Consider the following 9,435-nt stretch of genomic DNA (forward strand, 5'->3'; position numbering starts at 1 on the left):
GCGTCTTCAGGCACCTACTCTGTTGGGCCCAATCGACAGAGCTAATCCCTATCTCCGGACAAGGCAAAAAGTGAATGTCCCGGAACATAAGGTGACGTGGGACGTAAAAAGAAAAACACACTCCAAAATAATTATAAAACAAATATAAAAGTTAGATGCCTATGATGAAAGTAATGTAAAACCAGATTCCAGTTAAAAAGAGAGAGAGAGAAGAGAGAGAGACAGAAAGAAGAGAGAAAGAAAGAAAAAAAAGAGTAAATGAATAAAATAGGAAATTGTTGACAATCAAATAGTTTAACGAGTGAAATGCCAAAGGCCAAGTGAAAACAAGGACTCACAATAACTACATAAGATCATTAAGATGAAACATGCTGCACCACTTTGACTTCTTCCAAGATCAGCAGTCAGTTTTGCAGACAGCTTAAGGAGAAAGCTCTGTGCATGTACTGGTCCTAGGATGGGTTTCAAGAATCTTTGGTACTCTTTGCACAATAAGTTCCTTATGATCCACCTGCCTCAGATATGCTCAAAGTGGGTTCAGCTTCTATAAATGGGTGCATAGAGCCCCTTTTTGCCAGCTAGTCAGCAATTTCTTTCTATCCCTTTATATCCTGGCACCCACAATTGAACATTGTTGTTTACAGCCATTATCATCAGGGATTTATGGCAGTCCCAAACCAGTTTTATGTTGATATCACAGTTGTGAAATGCTTTAATTTCAGCTTGAGTGTCAGAGAAAATATGAATGTTCCTATTCTGATAGCCCCTTTTAATATTCTCATCAGCACAAGCTTTGATAGCCAAAGCTACACATCTGCCTTATCCTATGGACATACACCCCAGCTTCAGTGCCTGTAATCTAAGTTATACAACATGGGGACATATACAGTTATGGAAAAAAAACAGTGCCCAAAGCCTGGGACTGTTGCACTGAATCTACTTTTCAATATACAGTGGAACATCTTATAACCACCTATATCAGGGGAACCATATGTCAGATAAACTGATAAGTTCGATGAGCATGGGGAAGGGGTACGTGGTCATGGAAATTAAAAAAATAAGCAGAAGACAAATATATAATTGGCAAAGTTGGCTGTTACCTGGCCCTCCCACTATAACAATATGATCTTGCTTGGTAACACCTTTACCAAGCTTCCCCAGGTCCTCGACATTTGCAAAAGCATTACGTTTAAAAATACTATATCAAACTGAGTACTCAGATTTTCTTTGAGTATGGGTCCAATATAGCTCCCATGACTGCTTCCAAGTAATAAGATCTTCCTTTTCCTTTCTGACTTCCCTGAAAATGATTTTATTTCCCTGCTCTCATGAAACTTGGCTTTGCTGACCAACATCCAGTGCATCTGTTTCCAGAACACTGAATCTGTTGTTCAGTTTAACTCAAGAAGCATCATTAGCAGAGAACCTGTGTCACCTCGATTTTGAATTCTTTGGATTATTCCAAGTTTCTAACTTACCCCGTTCCCTAGTACTACTGTTGACATTTCCAGCTTTCAATCTACTAATGTCTTCAGTTTGGAAATAAATAATACAAAAGTGGGTCAACAAGCAAGCATACAATAGTCTCGTGTACTATATGACAGAAAAATTATGGTTGATACAGGCATTTGTTTTTGACGTAAATACGTCTATACGCAAGGGTCATTCGGCAAAAAACAGCGTTACGAAGATGTGTAAGGTCTATACTGTAACCGTCCACTGCTCGTGGCCTCGTAACAGCTACCTTATCAGGGTGTAGGATTGTTAGGGGCTAGATAGCTAGTCGGGATGTAGCTCTTGTCTCAGGTCGTGTTAACGGCCTGATCACACCAGCCAATAATGATTCGGATTGAAGTTGGAAGGCACTACTATTTATTTCTATACAATATACAGTTTCCAGTATGTCCTAGAACCTCCGCTATCGCGACTTAAAACAAGAGTGAGTCTCTACCCTAATTTTCTTCGGCGCCTGGGTCCCGGGCTTGGTGCGAAGCACCCCCCGCTGTCAGAGAGAGACCTCTCACGGACCGTCCAACATGATCCTCCACACTTGCTCCTAAAGGCACTTCTTTGTCTGTCGTAGACGGAGTCGAAATCGGATGTTAAACAGATGGCCTAAACATGACTTCTAGCTCTTAGGGCTGAAGTCCACCCTTGTTCTCTGCAGGTGGTGCTAGAATCTTACAGAAAGGTTTTGAAATACTGGAAACACACACAAAAGAAAAACTAACAAAACCTAACTACTTCCAGATGAGCGGTTACATCACTCCCTAAGTGTAATATCGCTGTTACAAATTCTTTGGAGCCATCGAGATTACACTTACGCCCATCAGATGCTTCACCACGAAGTAAAGCACAAACACAAACTACTCTAAATATGACAAATAAAATACAGTACATAGGTAACAAATCACTTTCTGCTCCGGCGAATTCTCTCTACCTGATTCACAATTTACATTAGGCGTTTGCCGTGTTGAAGTCTTAACTTACATGTTTACACGTTTCATGTTTCTTTTACATTCCATCTCTTAAGTTACATTCGCCAACAGGAAACCTTTATTCTCACAACGAGAGACACATGTGGAGTGTCGTCACTCGAATATGCACTGATTCACTTCATGTTGCCACACGCACGACACTATGCATCACTAATCTTGCGGTTGCAATTGGTTTGCCTGTTTAGTAATGCTTCACTCACATAATCATTCATACCCAAGCATTCAATAGACTGAAAAAGTAACAAACTTTACAAACTCTACTCTCATTCTCTTATATTACTAAATTATAGTACCTATGGTTCAACTGGTAACCTTTCTTATTACTAGTGCACGTTATCTCAACCTGGTTCGGGACCGTTTGTTAATAAACTTCAAATTTCAAAAAAAAAAAGGTTTAACGACCAAACATAAGCAAGCTTACGGGTCCTTAAAGGAAAGAAGAAAAGGATAGGGAAGGATACGACTTCGACGTTCCCTATAACTGCGTGAGTAGACCAAAACGTCGTCAACATATGCTACGACAAACTCGGCGGTGTCACCACCTAGCACCAGCTGTAGTGCTCTAATAAAAGCTGACATGGAATTTTTATACCCATACGGCGTACTTTATATTGATAGACTGTTGATTCAAATAAAAAGGCAGTGTAAGGCCTAGACGCTTTCTTCAAGGGAATTTGCAAAAAAGCAGAACTCAGATCTATGGACGACATATACCTAACTCCATGAAACTTCTGCAAGAGTTCGTTTAGCGGAGGAGTCCTAGCCCTGTCTGGTACGGTTACGTCGTTAATCTTCCTGGCATCGACACATATCCTTGGCGCTTTACCTTCCCTGGGGACAACGGTAAGTGGATTCAAGAATGGCGAGTCGGATACTTCGATAATATCATCCTCCAACAGCTGACTTAGGTGTTCCCTAACCACCGGTCGCAATTTAAACTGTATAGGCCTAACCTGACCTACAACTGGCTTATCATCAATGAGCTTGAACCCATATTCAAAAACCTTACAACGGCCTGGTCTGGATGTTAAGAAAGGGGCGTACTTCATTAGTAGATCTATCAAAATAATCTTCTCATCTTCCTTCAAATAACTATTACCACCAACCAAATTCGAGATTTCCGCTTCACCAATAGCACGAGGATCGGGACATTCGTTACCTACATTGCGAGTACGATCAGGAATCAGCTGCATACTCTCTGGTCTGTACCACATTTCTTCATCAACCATTTGCCTATTTCCCAGGCTACCTATAACTTCAAAAATATCCACACAATCTACCTCATCAGTAACATGGCATTCGCGCCGTACATCAACATCATCAACACAAAGCGAACTCCGCTCGAACACATTAGCTTCACTAGCTATAGATTCATCTAAATCGTCGGGACTGCTTAAACTTACTGTGGTCTCAGCTGTTCTAGATGGACTACCGTACCGGCTGTACCGAATATTACTGCACAACAAACCGTGCTCTACCTGTTCTACTTCGCGAGCTTCCGTCTCTATATTCTGGCTAAAAGTTATAGTTCTCCTTACTCCACCCCGGGCATACTCCATACACTTACTATTAAACTCAAGAACAACGCCGTGTAATGAACAAAAGTCACAACCTAATATCATATCTGACGCTAACTGGGACGTTACCAGAAACACATGTTCGAACTCATCCTCTCCTAACTTAAACTCCAAAAAGGCCTGGTTCCTAACTCGTTTAGACTTCGTTCCAAAAGCATTAATGAGTACCAAATTCTGAAGTGGCAAAACCAAAACGCCTACACCTGCCGTTACTAACTCATTGTAAGCTCTCTCTGACAATATGCTGGTCTGTGCGCCTTTGTCTATGATGCTGCTAATTACTATGTCCCGAACAGAAACTTATACACGCGGGCAATTACTCAAAACAGAATCGTTGATACTACAAACAACCAAAGTTTCTGCTTCTCCTAGGACCGAATCATCATCAGGATCCTGAAAATTTAAATATTCTGCCGAATTAGAATCTTGAAGATTGCTGGATGCAAAGTGGTGACCCGTATCGTAATGACTAGCGGACAGACGTAGGGTCGTTAATCCGTCCCTTAGCAGTTTTCCGCTTGCTGCCGGCTGGTTGCAGTATCCTGCCTGTCGCCACCGCAATTCCTACTTGTGAACTCATTGGCCGAAGGGTTTAGGCAGTTCGGACCCGTTCCATTTTGCCGTCCTTGTGGACCTGCGTGCGCGTATGATCTTCCCGAATTCCAATTATCGCTTCGGCGGTGTTGATGAGGTGGCCTATGCTGCACATAACCCTGCCTGACTGGTTGGCCCTGTGGCTGCGGCCTGTTGTTAGCCCCGTTATTACGGCCGTTAACACCACCGTATGATATGTCATGACCCTGATTTTGCGAAGTGCCGGCAGAGTTGGCCCGCCTCAGCTCTTCTCGTATCTCAATACCTTCCAGCCGCTTTAGCAGATCTAAAGCATCTTGAACACCAGTTAGCTGAGCTGCCGCGAAGCTATTCTGAACATAAATCGGGAAGTGAAACTTTAGTGCATCCATAAGCTCCACGCCCGTCATTTTAGGTTCAAGATAACTTGCGAGCACCGCGTACTTCAAGAAGTGCTCGGACATGCTCAAACTCGAGCCCGTTTGGTACCGGTCCTGATAAATTGAACACTTCACAATACTCTGCTTGCTTGCTGACCAGAAATTTCTCATAAACGCTACTTTGAATTGCTCGTAGTCCTGGAGATTGTGAGCAATAGCAGATAGCCAATCAACTGCAATGGGATCGGTGACGGCCTTGCGAGCGATAGCGAGCTGGAATCTAACCGGCACAGCTTTCAGCTTCATAAAGTCGTCTAACTGTTTCAGGAAGAAGACGGCGTTAACTTTGGCACTGTCATGGAAGTAAGGGAGTGTTAAGTCGGAAGGAGCAATAAAGCTACTAGCGCTGTACACCTGGTTGGATGGCATGCACAGGTTCATATCACTCTGAATCCCGCTAAGCACCTGGTTGTTACTGAGCGTTGTACCATACCTACCACTGGCATCATCAACATTGACACAAGATACACTGTGATTACCCTCACTCTCAGGGTGGTGGGCAGAACCACACGTCGAATGGCTTCCTACTACATTTTTGTCAGTGGGTGGCAACGAACTAGCGTTCCCAACCACTGTTGATCCTTCCGAAATCTTCCCCTTGATGCTGCTTAATTCAGCATTCAATTTATCTAGCCCATCTTTATAAGTTTCAACTTGTTTAATATTTCTTTCTACTTGCCCCCTTGTTTCATTCTGCCACTTACTCACATCACCTCTGAGGCTAGTTTGCACTGACTTAATAGTGCCCTCGAGCTTAGTGAACCTTTCCTCCGACCTCTCGTTGTTTACTACAGTGTTGCGGGTCATTTCCTTAAATTTCTGATTGAGTTCATGCGTAAGTTCTTTGGCCATTTCTTTACTTTGGTTGGTCACCCCCTCTATCTGCTCGGAAACGTGGTTGACCAAACTACCAAAACTACATTTCATGCCAGAAAATTCTTTATCGGTGTTATCTTGGACATGTTTTAAATTTGTCTCTAACCTAAAAGTCTCGCTTTCCAGCCTCTCAGTTAACTCTTTGCTTAATTTATGGTGCTCACGATCGAATCTTTCAATGAGTCTTTCATTTTGTACTCTAATGTCTTCTTCCAATTCCCTCCTTAGTTCTGAATTTCCTTTTTCTATACTAACTTTGATATCTTGTATTTCGTTCTGAACCTTTTCACTTAACTTAACATTGTCCTCCTTCAAACTACGAAGAGCATTAGCGATAACATCGAGTAAAGAATCGGTATTGGTACTTAGAGTTTCCGTGTTCCTCAAACCTATAGTGGTTTGTTGAAGGTCGCCAGTACTTCCTGTTCCTTCTCGTGTATTTACACCACTATTTTCTGGATCGTCCTCCGTCCTCAGTATAGAATTGCCGATCTCTGAGCTGCTTGCCTCACTGACTAACTGCCCACACGGCATTTCAATTTCAGTTTCTGCCTCACTGTTTCCGCTTGTCTCCATTCTTGGTCCTACAGTTCTACTCCTCAGCTGCTTTCCGTACATCTTTGTGACGACGTCACTGACCTGGTTATGGTAATGCTGATATGATGAGTCCTGCACCCTGGATGCTGTGGTTCGTGTGCGTTGCTTTCCTTGGGTCCTCGGTGCCGTTGAGTTGGCGTTGCGACTGTGCAAGTTGTGGTCGCTCCCCTCGCCCAAGTCACTGACAGCTGCTGTTTATCTGTCGGAAGTGGCCTTCCTTCAATCCTTCGGCTCGGCTGCTGGGAGTCCAGAAGTCGTGCCCCACGTTGGGCGCCAATTTTGCTGTAACCGTCCACTGCTCGTGGCCTCGTAACAGCTACCTTATCAGGGTGTAGGATTGTTAGGGGCTAGATAGCTAGTCGGGATGTAGCTCTTGTCTCAGGTCGTGTTAACGGCCTGATCACACCAGCCAATAATGATTCGGATTGAAGTTGGAAGGCACTACTATTTATTTCTATACAATATACAGTTTCCAGTATGTCCTAGAACCTCCGCTATCGCGACTTAAAACAAGAGTGAGTCTCTACCCTAATTTTCTTCGGCGCCTGGGTCCCGGGCTTGGTGCGAAGCACCCCCCGCTGTCAGAGAGAGACCTCTCACGGACCGTCCAACATGATCCTCCACACTTGCTCCTAAAGGCACTTCTTTGTCTGTCGTAGACGGAGTCGAAATCGGATGTTAAACAGATGGCCTAAACATGACTTCTAGCTCTTAGGGCTGAAGTCCACCATTGTTCTCTGCAGGTGGTGCTAGAATCTTACAGAAAGGTTTTGAAATACTGGAAACACACACAAAAGAAAAACTAACAAAACCTAACTACTTCCAGATGAGCGGTTACAATACCAACAATGTAAATATGGACCGACAATGGTCAGCTTTTATCCTATGAACTCCTGTGTGCATAACAATGCTTTACTCCTTTACCTAAGAAACTAATTTTTATGTCATCTGTTTATTCGGCATTGTTGTGTTTCATTATTGCCGTCAACAATCGGCTTTCGGTATTGTGGGAAAGAGCTGAGCTGTGAACCGCTTGTAGAAGAAGTGCGTCGTAGAGTAGATAATATTGTGCTATTAAAAACGTTTTACAATATCACAAGTACTTATCTTATATAAGAATTACTAAGAAATCTGTGATACTGCCCTCCACTCTCCATTTTAGTTTTGATTACATTGGTCATTGAGGGTGGACATCGTGGTCTCTTCCTATTGAACGAAGTTTGAGGTAAGGGATTCCTATTTATTATTATTGTTCATCACGTTAAACGTTAAGCGCCCGCCTCTCGAAAACCGTAAGAGATGGATCTGGACATATTGCGTACGAAATACGTGTTACCTCTTGAGCTTTCCATATCTGTTTTCAGATTTTACATATCGCAAATGGTTTAGGTTCTACAAACACTTATTTATACAAATAAAGACGCATCGCACTTCACGCTACTGCTGCGTTTGAGTGTTTGTCATTCTATGTAAAGATAACAAGATGGATGACATCGAAGTTAAAAGAGCCCGAAACGTGGATGCACAACAATGATACTGTAAATTTGGAAGGTTATAAATGCATCACGCAATTTATGCGTGACGAACAAAGAGCAGGCGGAGTGGCTATGTACGAGAAACATGGAGCAACTACCATGGCTACCCCACATCTGTTGATGAAGTTACCTAAAGAGGATGGAGCAGATTACAGAATAGCTGAGGCTGAAAAAAGCGGTGATATTTGTGCGTCAGAGTGTATGGTCAATGGTGAAAAAGTTTTTGTTGTTACTCTGTATATTTCTAACAACACACCTATTGATGATTGTAAGAGATTTGTTTTCAGTCATTTGGGAACGTTTCCTCCCAAATTTACAGAGATGTTTTCAATTATGGCGACAGAAGATCGTAATACAATGCCCATAATATTGGCAGGAGCTTTTAACATTGATTTAAAGTATGAAAATCAAAGCTTTGTCAATGTAGTACTACTAGATCAAAATCTTGTACAGATATGGTGTTTGCACTAAATGTTGATACTCTAAAGTGTACAAATTTTATAACAGATTTTAGCTACCACAGACCCATCTTAAGCGAAACTAATTCAAGTTAAATAAGTAATGTCTTAATCAAACTATTTACTCAATTGTAAAGCATGTATAAAGAGAATATTTAGAAAAAAGTTAATATATAAACTTCCTTTCATTGTATTTATTGCCTAAATATAATTTAAATACAAAGACGTATTTACGTCAGATTCTCCGGAACCGTGGTTCCACTGTCATTTTTTCTCTAAACATACATGACTTTTCAGACACATAATTTGACAAAATCCATTACATTATACATAATTCTTTACTTCAGCTTTGTGAACCATTATACTCTGTACTGTGGTTGGACCACATACTTTTCTGAGTCAACAATGTTACCCTACTACTTAAAACCAAAACAGTTTGTGTTCAGAAGTAAACTGATATATGCTCATGAATATGGAAATTACCATCTACACTTACATGCCGTTTAATCATGAAAGTCGTAATTAACGTAATTATTACAATCACTGTAGCGGGAATTGAATTATAAAACATTGCAACACGAATAAAACCAAAGAAAATAACCAGCAGGCACAATATGCCACATTCCTGAGGAATATTTATGAATTTTGTTAAGTTTATCCGTGTGTTAATTTGAGAATACAAAATCCAAACATACTTTAATTTTAAATTATCAGAGTACAACCTTCTTCCAAAATTTCTTAGATCAACGGTCTATACTTAAAAACAAACCCGTAGCTACGTCCTAATAGATCCCATCGAGCAACTTTCATCGCACCTAGCCACATTTTTTTTAGTGATTGCTTTGCCCGAGCAACTTCGAATCGGTGTGGAAAGATGTCAG

The sequence above is a fragment of the Zootermopsis nevadensis genome, unplaced genomic scaffold, assembly GCF_977971745.1.
Source record: "Zootermopsis nevadensis isolate Lab colony 2312 unplaced genomic scaffold, Znev_1.0 Znev_ptg000022l, whole genome shotgun sequence".
Taxonomy (NCBI): domain Eukaryota; kingdom Metazoa; phylum Arthropoda; class Insecta; order Blattodea; family Termopsidae; genus Zootermopsis; species Zootermopsis nevadensis.